The sequence below is a fragment of the Mustela erminea genome, chromosome 17 (assembly GCF_009829155.1).
Source record: "Mustela erminea isolate mMusErm1 chromosome 17, mMusErm1.Pri, whole genome shotgun sequence".
Classification (NCBI taxonomy): domain Eukaryota; kingdom Metazoa; phylum Chordata; class Mammalia; order Carnivora; family Mustelidae; genus Mustela; species Mustela erminea.
Window position 1 is genome coordinate 13,042,247 of NC_045630.1, and position 13,440 is coordinate 13,055,686.

Here is a 13,440-nt window from a genome sequence, read left to right on the forward strand (position 1 = left end):
GGAGGCACCTGTCACCACCAGGCTTTCTGAGCAGGAACTGTAGGGATACCCAAAGGGGGACAGGCCGAAGCAGGGGACACCCCAACGCTTCACTTCTCTTACAGATTTTCTTTGGAGGCCCCTTGCTTTACTACTCGGAACCCTTCAGCTTAGAAATCTGCTGAAACCAGCTCAAGCAGACAAAAGAAACGGAGACAAGCATGTCAGGCAGCAGCCTTGCCAGTCCTCCAGAAGAACACCAAACGCCCTCTCCCCACTCTCCTCTCCCCACGGCTTCTCACGGACCAGTGCAGCTCCAACTTGAGAGTGCATCAGAATCATTAAAACGTCAAGTGCTGGGAAGCCGATCCCCAGGTTTCTGACCAAGCCTGTCCGGGGCAGGACTGAGAATCTGCGTTTCTAATACATTCCCAGGTGCTGCTGGTGCGGCTGACCCAAAACCACGCTTGCAGAACCAATGCTAGAGCACAACGTGGCTGCTGGTGCCAGGCACACACCCTCCAAGACTGCTACCATGCCCTGGTCTCTTAGTGAATGCCGTCCTCTCACCGTGATCCTGCCTCGTGGCACCCAAGCCAGAATGTTACCACCTTCCATCAGAAAAAGACCTCCCTGCCAAGAGGATGAGGCCCAAGAGGGGGCTGAGGTCGCTAAGGCCTTTTTCTGAGAAATGATTCCATCTGTGCTCAGGTGGTTTCTCTCAGTCTAACTTGCTTTCCTAGGGCCTGACTAGACGTCAGATGCCACACAATGGTTGGGGAGCATCTCCCTGTCTCAGAACACTGGCTCCAAAGGGCCCCTCCAGTCCAGGTACCCATCAAGCAGGGCTTGCTAGGGAATCTGGGTGACCCTCCACAGTATACGGCTGCAAGTAAGGAAGGGCCCTTCCCTGGGTCTTGGATTGTTTGAAGTCTCACTAGACAGTGACTCTGAGAGGCAGCCGACAGTGGAGAACTAACCACCCACCAAGAGGCCACAGAGGAGCTCTGGTGAAAACAATATGATATCATGACAGGTCCTGAAAGATTGTAAAAGAAGAACCAGCATTTACTGCGCTACTCCTTACGCCAGGCGCCAAGAAGTGTACGTTGATCACCTGATTTAATCTTCCCTACAAACCTGTAAGTGCAGAGCTGGGAAAATGCGTACTATCAGCCCCAGGGAACAGATGAAGACGTTAAGGCAGAAAGGCTAGGGTACTTGTCCAAGCTCACTCGGGCTCTTAACAACCACTGTACAGCTGCTCTTGGGAGGAGCCAGAAAACTAAAAAAGGGCAAAGGGGAGGAAACACACACACATGTAGCCCTCAATTCAATCATTCTATCAACACTCCAAGGAGGGGAAAACGATCCCATTTTCTAGGCAAGAAAACTGAGACTTAGTGAAGAACCTTTCCAAGGTCACACGGCTGGTGAGAGCTGCCCCCAGGCTTTGGAGCACAGGCTTTGAGCCCCCAAAGCCCATCTGCCCCCCCATCTACCACTGCGCTTCCCAGGGGCCGTTCCTTGCTGCGGGTGGGGGGGGGGGGACGGGCGGGCTTTGGCGTAGGGGGCACTGGTGAGCTATGGGTTGTTCAGTGGGCAGGGACAGCGGGGCCACGTGCCTGTGAGGAATAAATGCTTGGGGCGAGGAACGGCACATAATGGCATATTCTTGAGTAGACTTCCAGGTAGGCAGTCAACAAAATCACATCTGAATATGGTGACAAGCAAAAGTGATTACAAAATTAGCACACATTAAAAACTCAGGATATTACTATTTAAGATTCCGATTTATCATGTATATGTAGGCATGTATCGCATATACACACATATGCCACATGTAAGTTATAGTTGTAACAGCCTGGAAGAAAGTACACTATCTAGTTAAGCAGACTTCCCAGGACAGAAAACTTATGAAAAACTTTTGTTTTCTTTCTTACTTTCCTTTCTGTATTTCCCAAACACATGATCTTGCATGACTTTTACAGCCACGAAAAGAAATCAGGTTTGTTGACAAAGAAGCAAGAGCAGAGCTTCTTTCCTGACACCGTCCATCAGGGAGAAGGTGAAATCCCTCATCCCGCCCGGACCCTCTTCCTTTCCTGCCTTCCTGCTTCACAAGTTGATCTTCCAAGACTTTTCATTTGTGAGATGTGGCTGTTTACTTTATCTGTTCAAAAATAATTTTGTGGGGGTGGGAGAGAGGGCCTTCAATGGTTTGACGGGGTCTATAGTTTAGCCATGCTGGAACACACACGGGAGCCCTGGTCTCCTCAGTGTCCCGCCCCCACCCCCCCGCCCCAGGGGACCAGGCTGATGTGGGTGTCGCTCCACCCCAATCCTTGGCAGACTTCTGAGCACATAACCCCTGAGGCTCATTTTTGCTCTCTCTACACCTCTCTCTGCCCTTACATGATTGCCTCCTTAGAAAGCAAACCCTCAGACTTAAGTTGAAGTTTCTATAGTCTTTAAGCGCTTTAAAAAAGATCAAGCCAACCTGGAACTTAGTGATTAATAATTATAAAGTCGACTCCATTTTTTAATTTTTTATGATTCTGCTCTCATACATTTTCATTTGTATTTGGAGGATTTTGACACAGATGCTGAAGTATTATTTTTAAGAAATTCTGGAGCTACATAAAAAGAAACCAGGTACAAAAAATGACCACTAAAAATTGAAACAAAAAAGGAGCTTTGACTTAAAAACTAGTCCTTAAGTTGACTTGACGAAAGAACTCCAAAATCTCCCCCGCCTTCCCCCTACCTAGATTTGAAAAGGACCCTTCCTCCTCCACTCTGTGTCATATTTTTAAAAGTCTTGGGCCCGATTTTCAAACCAAGTTCTATATTTTTAAGGGTGACACAGGCCAAGTAACCAGAAGTTGGCCTCGGCTTGGAAACCCTCCCGGTTCTGGTAAACATGCCATCACTAGCTCCTTTCAGGATGATGAATCCTATTGATTGGCTCAGATCGGCTTGTGACCCAGCGGTGGTATTAGACATTGGCTATAAAGCATCTCCTTATGAATTTTTCATTGGCATGAGCGTGGAGAGAGCCGGGCAGTTGCCTCCCCGAGTGCTCACTCTCCCTCCTCCTCTCTGGGTCTCAGGGCTGATGATGCCACTCTGCAGGACCTCGTTATTGGATCAGAACGATTAGCTTGACAGTCTGATTTTCTGAGTCGAATCCAATTTCTTCTGCAGGTGCAGCAGGCTTACGAGTAGTCATGTGCTTTCTGTTTCGCGATGGCATCACAGGGTTACCAGCAGATGCGGTCAACTGAAGTCATTTCCCATTAACCGTATTCCCCGTGATACTAAGACAATGTGTCACTCTGCAGTTGCATTCCCAAGCATTCTTTGGGAGACAGAGTGCTTCCAGCGGCTCACGTAAAAGCTGACAAGGACGCAAACTCTTGAGAAACACTGTGTCAGGCACTTTCAAAAAACACCTTAGCTCACGATTCTCCTAACAATCCGGAGAGGGGAGGAACATAATTCTCCCTTTTACGCTGGTAGAAAGTGAAAGGCACTGAGAAATTTGGTAGTCTCTCCGAGTTCATATTGTGGATTTATCGAGCTCACACGGAAGGAGATTGGAGGATGAAACCTCCAGACTTGATCAGGTGGCCAGAGCTAATCCAAGAGTCACCTTCTTTTGATAGAGCAGGGAGAGCTTCACTCAGAGCAAACCTGTGTCCTGATACACCCTCCGCGAGCTCTTATACTCTAGATCTGGACTGCATGAAAATTTCAAGTTTCCATGTCCAGAAATAGAGTTTGTTCCTATTAGCATCTGTAGCCAAGTGAAACTGAGTTAAAGTAAACTTCAAGCGCCAATTTAGGGGCGAAAATAACACAAGGTCAGTAGGGTCAGCGGTGGTTGGAGAAGAGTGGAGGGGGAAGGATTAACCGAGTGTGGATGAGCTTCTCTCTCATGGGGGGGGCCCTCTCTCTGGTCCTGCTTCCTTTGTAAACACGGAGGCACTCTGAGAAACCTTTACCACACGGTGAGCGAGCGCTGAGTCCCTGTTCTATGGCTGAGTCACTGTCAACGGCTGAGTCACTATTCTACGGTTGACCACTGCCAAGTATTTTGTTGTACACATAAAGAAGGAAGGAAAAGAGTAATGGAATCAGGCAGTGCCGTGCTGTAAGTGAAAGCCAGAATTCCTCCCGGTTTCAGTCTCTGCTAAGGGAATCTAGACTGTACTCAGGAATAGTGGCTGATTTTTTTTTTTAATATTTTATTAATTTATTTGACCGAGAGCGAGAGATCACAAGTAGGCAGAGAGGCAGGGGGAAGCAGGCTCCCGCTGAGCAGAGACCCTGAGATCATGACCTGAGCCGAAGACAGAAGCTTTAACCCACTGAGCCACCCAGGTGCTCCAATAGTGGCTGATTTTAACAAGGTCTATTGTTCATCTCGCTGGCAGCAACCCGCATAGCTGAGCTATGAGCCTCTAACTGCCAAAACCAGGAGGCCAAAGGAAATCTTTGTATCCATCTCTGTGTGCTTATTAGCACAGCACAAGTGTGCCACGTGTTCTTGATTTCTTTGATAGAAGTCGTGAGGTAAGACTGAAGACCAGACATTAACACATACCTAACAGGTCCCTTCTCCAGAGGACCCCTGAAAGGATTACATGGAGATGCCTAAGACGATGCTGTTTTTGCTTCTAGACATGAGGCCTTTTCCTAGACCTACCCCCTTGATTTTAAACACTCAAAATCCTAAAAGACTCCCAAGGAATTCCAAAAGCTGGTTACCTGAGCCAGACTGAATAGAAAAGTCAGGTTGTGGATTCTTCAAAACTCACTGAACGGGAAACTTTGTTGGGATGATCAAGGTTTTCTAGACAGTGGCTGTTAGCACATCGACTTCGTGGATACTAAAGATTTGTAGGACAGGATTGCTACTCTTCACTGAGTATCTCTACCAACCCCCTGGTTCCCATGCCCTCAGGACTTAGCTGAACTGTACATCTCTTGGTAAATTTTTAATCGAAGGAGGTAGATAAAGTATTGCATTTAACTCAAGGATAGCTGTTCTGGAATATCACACCTGAAAGGAACTCCCACCTGTCCTCTTAATTACTGTCTAGATCCGCAGTCCTCAGTGGACCTCTTCTCTGCTTCCTGATGTTGTATCCTGAGGAAAGAGCCTTTAGGAGAACACCATGACCTCACTTTCTTATAACCATGCTCTTCTAAATTTTTGGAAGTTCTCATTTCCTTGTAATCTAGACTTTCCTTAGTAGAGTTAACAGCTAATAATAGTCCCCCCCAACTCAAGATAGTCACTAGTTAAACCAAGTGGTATTAAGAAGGATAAAGTTCAACCAAATTCGTTGAAGCTTAGCTGCGCCTGGGTGGCTCAGTGAGTTAAGTGTCTGCCTTCGGCTTAGGTTATGATGCCAGGTCCTGGGATGGAGCCCGCATCACACGGGGCTCCCGAAGCCTGCTTCTTCCTCTCCCACTCCCCCTGTTTATGCACTCACTCTCTCTCCTTCTCTGTCAAATAAATGAATAAAATCTTAAAGAAAGAAAGGGAAACTTAACTGTGACGATGGAGGCTAAATGGCAAGAGAGCATCTTGGAGTCATGTGAGTCTTCAGGGGCCACAGTCCTGGTCTCATGACAAAGATGACACAAGATGACAGGGCATCTGGGGAGGAGGTCTGCATCCACCTTGCAGTTTATGGCTGAAAAAGTGGGTTGACTCTGATGACTATGGTGAGCTCTTCCTTCCTCCTAGTCCAAAAAGGTGAGTGGTAAAGCATATCCTGGTCTTGACGTGGGTCTTCACATGAGTATTATAGATGGTGAGCCTGGTTTATTTTCTGTTTTGGTGGAAAATGGTTTTCCTAACTAGTGTGGTGATCGTGCCGCAGAAGAATGTTTCTGCTTCCAGCTCAGAGAAACAGTGGGAGGGGAAAAAACAAACAAACAAAAGAAAATCTTTTCCTTCAGGCTTTTAGGAGAGCTTGCTACCTCCAAGTTAGCGAATAGCTTTCAGGATCACCTATGTAACCTCATTCACCCCTAAGACCTCCACATCTGCCATGGTCAGGAGGGCATTTCACTGGCCCACAGGAAGGCAGCCCTCATACTTGGGTTGTCTACAGGTCTGTCCCACAGGCTGGAGGTTGCCTTCTCTTCCCCACTCTAATGAAAGCCAACCTTCAAATTCAACTTAGAAAGAAGGCCCTTTCTGCTATGTCACCCCCGCATTATTGTAGCTTTGAAGTCTTTAGTAGACTCATCCCACCATTAAGCAGAGACCGTAGTCAACCCCCAGGTCACCCTTTAACCAGATCCCAGTGCCTAGCACAGACCAGGGATCCACGATGTCAGTGATCCGAGTTAATTACTCTGGCTCTGTCTATTGTGTGGTTCCTTGCTGGCTCACATGTAGTTTTTTCTGACATGCTGTCTCTTGCTTTCCCTTGTATTTCCGTATCTTTATGTTCTTGTACAGAATCCAGTTCATACTGCTGGTCTAGGAGGTCGTCAGCAACTGTCTGTTGACTGGCCATTGCCAATGGAATATATGGTGGGATGCTATGTAGCAGAAAGACATGAAAGTGGACTGGTGTGTAGTTTGAAAATTTGGGGCGAATTAATCACTTAATGGTGGAGCATCTACAAAGAAACCAGTCAAACACCTGTATCTTTTCCCTTTCCTCCAGCCTGTTTCCAGCAATTTTTTTTTTAAGATTTTACTTATTTATTTGAGAGACAGAGATCACAAGTAGGCAGAGAGGCAGGCAGAGAGAGAGGGAAGAAGCAGGCTCCCTGCCGAGCAGAGAGCCTGATGCGGGGCTCGATCCCAGGACCCTGAGATCATGACCTGAGCGGAAGGCAGATGCTTAACCTACTGAGCCACCCAGGTGCCCTCCAGCAAATTTCTTAAAACACAAATCTGTATCTATTCCCTTTGTCTCATACCTTGTCCATTTAATCTGATTTTATTTCCCACGCTCCACACAGGTGCACACTCTCTGAAATGCTCCCACTAACATCCAGATGAACAGTTTTTCTTAAACTCTATCCTCACTAATCTTCCCAATGAATCTGATGTGGCTGTTAATTATCTTCTTGAAAAATCTCCTTCCCTCGTCCTCAGACTGATTGGAATACAGTTTGCCTCCCATCTCTGACTAACTTTGTACCTGTTTGCTTTGTTGGCTCCTCTTGTGTCTCACTTAAAACATGGTGTGTCCTAAGACGTGTTCTCAACTGAATGTCTCCTCCTTGTCTGTACCTCCTTCCCGGTGATCTCAACTACTCCTACGCTTTCAATTAACACCTCTGTGCAGATGCTCCCCGATCTTCACTGCCCAATGGATCTACAGAGTTCATCCATATTTCAACTGTCTGCTGGACCACACTGTCTAGATAATCCTTTTAGTCTCTCAAATGCAGCCATTAAAAGTGAACAAACTGTCTTCTCTTCAAACTGGACCCTCCTAACTTCCCTATGAACACTTATGAAAGAAAATGCGCCGCTGACATTTAAATATATCCAGAACTGAATAATCGTCCACTCCCTCATTTCTCTCAATCCCATATCTAAGGAGGTGACATTCATTCATTAACATATGCAATGAGCTGGCATTAACTGACTGCCTACCAATGCCAGACTCTGGGGATGTGGTGTGGAAAAAATAAGAGGGGGGAGGGGACAGGGAGAGGGAGGTCTTATCCCAGAGAACTTATTATAAGGGAAGGACAGAAAATTATTCCTTCATTTAATAAATGTTTTTTGAATAACTACTAAAAGCCAGGCACTGTTCTGGGTACGAGGTCCTTCAATCCCACCTCTGCAGTGTCTTTTTCAGTTGAGTTTAGGTCTGGTTAGAACTTGTAGATCAATTTTTTTAAATGGGAAGAACAGGCTTGTTGCCTTAGTATTTTATTTTTTCTACTAGTAATTATTATGTTAGCTACTGGCTTAAAATAGATACTTTTAAGAAGTATTTGTTTATCCTAAACCATGCCTTTCCTTTTTCCTTTTTATATTAAAATTTTGTTTCTTTACCTTCCAAAGTTTACTAACTTTGATTCTCTATCCTCTGTCTCTTTTGTGCTTCAACTCGGCCCAGATGCCAGCATTAGACAACTACTCCTACAACAGAACTCTAATTGCTTCCTTGCTTTGAAATGTTTGAAGGCTCAGCAAATACAATCTCGATTCTGCAGTCAGGAATTCAAGACCCCCATTCTGTGACTGAACCTTGCTCTAATCTTTCATTCTGGTCTTACCAATCAGTCCCTTTCATGTATACCTGCCTTCTATTCAGATAGGATTATTCAGTGTTCATAAACATAATCCACACTTTCTTGTCTCACCCAAAGTTGTGCCCTCCAAGTGGAATGTCATCTGGTCCACCACTACTCTCTTAAGTTCTTCACTTCTTTTTTTTTTTTTTTTAAGATTTTATTTTAGAGAGAGAGGAGAGAGCGAGCATGAGTTGGGGGAAGGGCAGAGGGAGAGAATCTCAAGCAGACCCCATGACAAGTGGGGAGCCCAACTCAAGGCCTGGTCTCATGACCTTCAGATCATGACCTGAGCCAAAACCAAGAGTGAGAAGCTTAACTAACCGAGACACCCAAGGGCCCCAAGATTGATTTATTTGAGAGAGAGAGAGAGAGATGGTGTATGTCAGTGAGCATTGGAGGGGGAGTAGCCAAGGAAGAGAGAGTCTTAAGCAGACTCTGTGCTAAACACGGAGCCTAATGCATGACTCAATCTCAGGACCCTGAGATCAGGACCTGAGCCGAAACCAAGAGTCAGAGGCTTAACCTGACTGAGCCACCCAGGCACCTCTCAAATTCTTCTCTTCTAAGTTACAGCTCACTTGCTTTATCATTATAAAGATGTGTGCCTTATTCTCCCTAACAGCTTGCTAATACATGGAGGACTGATTCTAATCACATTTATGACAAGTCTACCATTACCCCACATACAACTTGCAAAGGGGCTTTCTCATTATGATTGCTGAATAAGTATTTACTAAATAAATTTTACCAGAAGCAATTTTCTAACGGTTTCATGTTTGTACATTATTTCTTTCCATCATGATTATAAAGCCTTTAAGAGCAGGGTCCATGTTCCCTCCTTTCCCTCTGTTTTCTACATGGTTCTCGTATAGATATACACACAGAGAACAAGTATAAATGTTAGCAGAATGAACAAGTAATAAGTTATGTGTTTTCATAGAAAAACACAGTATTATGTTAAAATCTGTAGTCCTATTCTACAGTCTAAGATTAACCCCATGTTTGGACACTAAGAAAAGAAAAACAAAACTGGACGCACCTGGGTGCTCAGTGAGTTCAGCCTCTGCCTTCGGCTCAGGTCATGATCTCAGGGTCCTGGGATCGAGTCCCGCATCGGGCTCTCTGCTCAGCAGGGAGCCTGCTTCCTCCTCTCTCTCTCTCTGCCTGCCTCTATGCCTACTTGTGATCTCTGTCTGTCAAATAAATAAATAAAATCTTAAAAAAAAAAAAAGAAAAGAAAAAGAAAAACAAAACGGTAGCTGGTATATTAACATCCATAACATTCTTTGGCTTTTTCTAAGGTTTTATTTATTTATTTGTTTGTTGGCAAGAGGGAGTGCAAACGACAGCATGCGCACATACAAGAGGGGTGAGGAGCAGAGGGAGACGGAGGGAAGAGTCTCAAGCAGACTCCCTGCTGAGCGCGGAGTCCGATGCAGGGTTCAATCTCATGACCCTGAGAGCACGATCTGAGCTGAAACCAAGAGCTGGACACTTAACTGACTAAGCCAGCCAGGTGCCCCTCTTTTTTTGTGTTTCCTAAAGAGCTATTGCTTCTTTATAACAAAATCTATCACTTTTTATGTGCTTATTTTATAACTCTACTTTACTGAACTTCACTATTCGTTCTTTAAAAAAAATTATCTTGGGGCGCCTGGGTGGCTCAGTGGGTTAAGCCGCTGCCTTCGGCTCAGGTCATGATCCCAGGGTCCTGGGATCGAGTCCCGCATCGGGCTCTCTGCTCAGCAGGGAGCCTGCTTCCTCCTCTCTCTCTCTCTGCCTGCCTCTATGCCTACTTGTGATCTCTCTCTGTCAAATAAATAAATAAAATCTTTAAAAATAAATAAATAAAATAAAAAAATAAAAAAAATTATCTTAAGTTTTCTTGGTAATCATTATTTGTAAAGATAATTTGTCTCTAAAATAGTTACATCATTTTCTTCTTTTTCTTATCTTATTGCATTAGTTAAAATTTCTAGATCAATATTTTATAAATGGGAAGAAAAGGCCTTTCCCTTTTACTGTTTTGTTTTCCTACAAAAAATGATCATGTTAGCTTTTGGTTTCAATTAGATGTTTGAGAAGTATTTGGGTATCGTAAACCACTGTATTTAACCTGTCCTTTTGATATTAAAGTTTTATTTGTACTCTTACCTAATTGCTCTTTTAGACTGGGCTGTATAACTTAAGTGAAGAGGAGACTGGGAACTGCTCAGTGATATGACCAATGACAGAAAGTGAAGCCAGATCACTTGTATCATGAGTCGTATGGCCTGCCTTCACTGACAAAATAATCAAGAGAATTATGAATATGGGGTAGCCTTTGTACCATTTAGATGTGGACTTTCTGGGATAAAGGTGACAAAATATGAAAATGCTAGTGAACGCTTCCATTCGACAAACATTTATTGAGTGCTGCTGTGTGCCAGACATTATTCCAGTGCCGGGCTGTAGGAATGAACATGACTAAGTCCTTGCTTTCATAGGGCTTTCATGCCAGAGAAGGCAAATGATAAATTAGCAAATAAATGAGCAAGATATTTTAATATTTATGTGCTATAAAGATAATAAAATAAAGTATTAGAAAGGGCCTCACAGGATGGTTACTCCAGCCGAGGTGGTCAGAGAAGGCTTCTCCAAGAAATGGTATTTGAAGAGAGACCTAAGTGATAAGAAACAGCCATCTACGTGACGATGACAGGGAGACCACTGCAGGTAGAAGAAATAGCTAATGCAAAGGCTCTAGGGTTGATCTTGGCATTTTTCAAGAACAAAGAGAAGGCTGAGGAGAAGCACTTGGAAGAAGAACAGCAGGGTCTGGGTTTGGAGTGGTAGGAGGACCAGATGATGGTGAAAAATCTAGGTTACGTGTACTCACAGAAATCATTTTTAAGGATGAGGATAATAATACGTTTGTTAAGATGAAGTCTATTTACGATGCAAATTATAAACATTTATAGAATTAACTCAAATCTTAAATAGGAAATAGGCCTAGATAAGGCAAACAAACTTTCTCCTACATTCTCTACATTCAACATTCTCATTCACTTGTGTTTTGTCACCTTGAGTGGCAACAAAGATCTTAGGACGATAGCATGCGTCCCCAGGAGCAAACTTTTCTTATGCAATAGACTGTGAGCCACTATCTTGTTGCTGGTTTAGATGACTCAGAGAGATAGATCATCCCAACCAATTAGCCATGGGTTTTACAGAGCTGAGGAATCACATCATCTCTACTAGCTGCAACCCTCATGGTAAGTTAAACAAAACCACATGACTTAGTTCCTTTCTTTGTAATCTTATTTGGAGAGAAGAACCAGCAAACAAAACACTTTCTCGGTCCCTACTAAAATTCTCCAAAAATAAAGTATGTAACAAATGGGTCTGCGTGACTCAGGGTGGTCACTGGCCATGTGTCCTGATTTAGACTCTGGGGCTATTTTTGATTCGTCATCACTGGCTGGCCGTTTGGTCTCCGACCAGCCCAGGACACTGGTCAAAGCAGGGCTTTGTCACAGCACAGAAGCTTGTGGCCAAAAACCTGGCAACTTTCTGTCCCTTTGAGAAAGGAGAACATTGTATCCCAGTTGTGGCTGGATTCTGCTGCCTCCAAAGGGCCAGTCAAGCTATTGTTATGTTATAGCTTCAACTGTTCAGATGATGATCATGTTTTTGGAAAGAGTGGCTCAGCTCACATCGCTTCTTGGCCTTTTGGCTAAGATCAAGTGTGGAAAGAGTGGCTCACCAATGAGATCTCTGGGGTCCTGGGGCTTTCAGGGTGATGACAACCAGAAAAAAGCAGGGGCAGTTTCCTCTCCTCAAACATCACCAGGAGGTCCTCACCCTTCAGGCAAGCCACGTGCTCAGCACAGGCCTGGAATAGAGTAACCGCCCCAATAAGAGTCACCGGGTTATTTCTGTATTTTGTATTTATCTGGCCCCCAAAAGGATTCTTTGGAAGTCTCTGGAGCAGCTCTCAAAGATCAGCCCGTGAATTAGGCCCGTCTTTTTCTACTGGTCTCCAGCAAAATGAGAAAAAACTTTAAAATTTAGAAAACACACACATGCATATGAGACAGTTGCTTACTTATCACTTCTTAATTGCCTTTGCACTGATATTTTTGTCCCTTCATGGTATGTTTTTCTTTTTCTTAGAGAGAGAGAGTATGTGTGCACACAGTGGAGGGGTGGTGCAGAGGGGCAGAGGGAGAGGGAGAAAGAATCTTAAGCAGGTTGCACGCCCACCACGGAGTGTGTCTGTAGGCTCCAACTCACAACCCTGAAGTCATGACCTGAGCCAAAATCAAGATCAGCCGTTCAGTCACTTAGCCACCCGGGTGTCCTCTTAGTAGGTCTTTCATAAAGTTCCCATGGTCTTTCAGTAAAAATGTTGTTAGTATATGGTAGTAGCTGTTGTTTAAATGTTTACTTGGCAACATTAAAATGCCAATCTCCCCAATTTTTCGGAAATTCACTGATGTCTAAACCCTAAATCTGGGACCCCTCATCTAGATGTTTATAGCCTCTATGGCCTTTCTGATCCCTACTATAACATTTAGGATGAAGAAATGCTCACTCCGCAATCTATCAATGTACATCCTTCTTCTGTGTAACTTCTTATAACTGAAAACTAGAGACCTGAGAGGAAGAGAAGGTGTGGGAAAAATCTCAGGAATAAATATCGGTTATTCACATTAATGTCACTAGTATTTATATTAGTCCTGAAGAGGGACAGAAAATAAGGCAAAAAAATAAAACAGAAACTTTTCATGTGACAAGAGTAGAAGATCAAGAGGTTTTCTAATCAGACATCAACCTGTGAGTGATTTGCTTTGCCACAATATGAGCATAACTTAAATGTTAAATGCTTCCATCTCTGCAATGTTTGCCATCCCTACTTTGCAAATATAAATGGTGCTTTAGGTATTCCTTTCAAGAAATATTTAATACCGCATGGAAAATGTAGATTTTCTGTAATTGAATCAGTCCAAATCATTGCTTAGATTATGCTTCATGATGTAGCTCATAAATAAGAATGTACAATAACTAATTGGCTATTTTAATCCTAGTGGGATATTCTAGCTAGAGCACAGGACTCTAAGATTCAGATCTCGTATTCAGCTAAGTCACCGACTTACTGTATCATGTTGGGAAAATTGCTTAAGCTGATTC

General features: G+C 44.0%; 1 protein-coding gene across 1 annotated transcript in view; it reads right to left on the reverse strand.

The window, feature by feature from the left end:
* PACC1 (proton activated chloride channel 1) overlaps positions 1 to 13,440 on the reverse strand; it is a 166,727-nt gene that overhangs the window by 129,108 nt on the left and 24,179 nt on the right. The window lies entirely within an intron of this gene.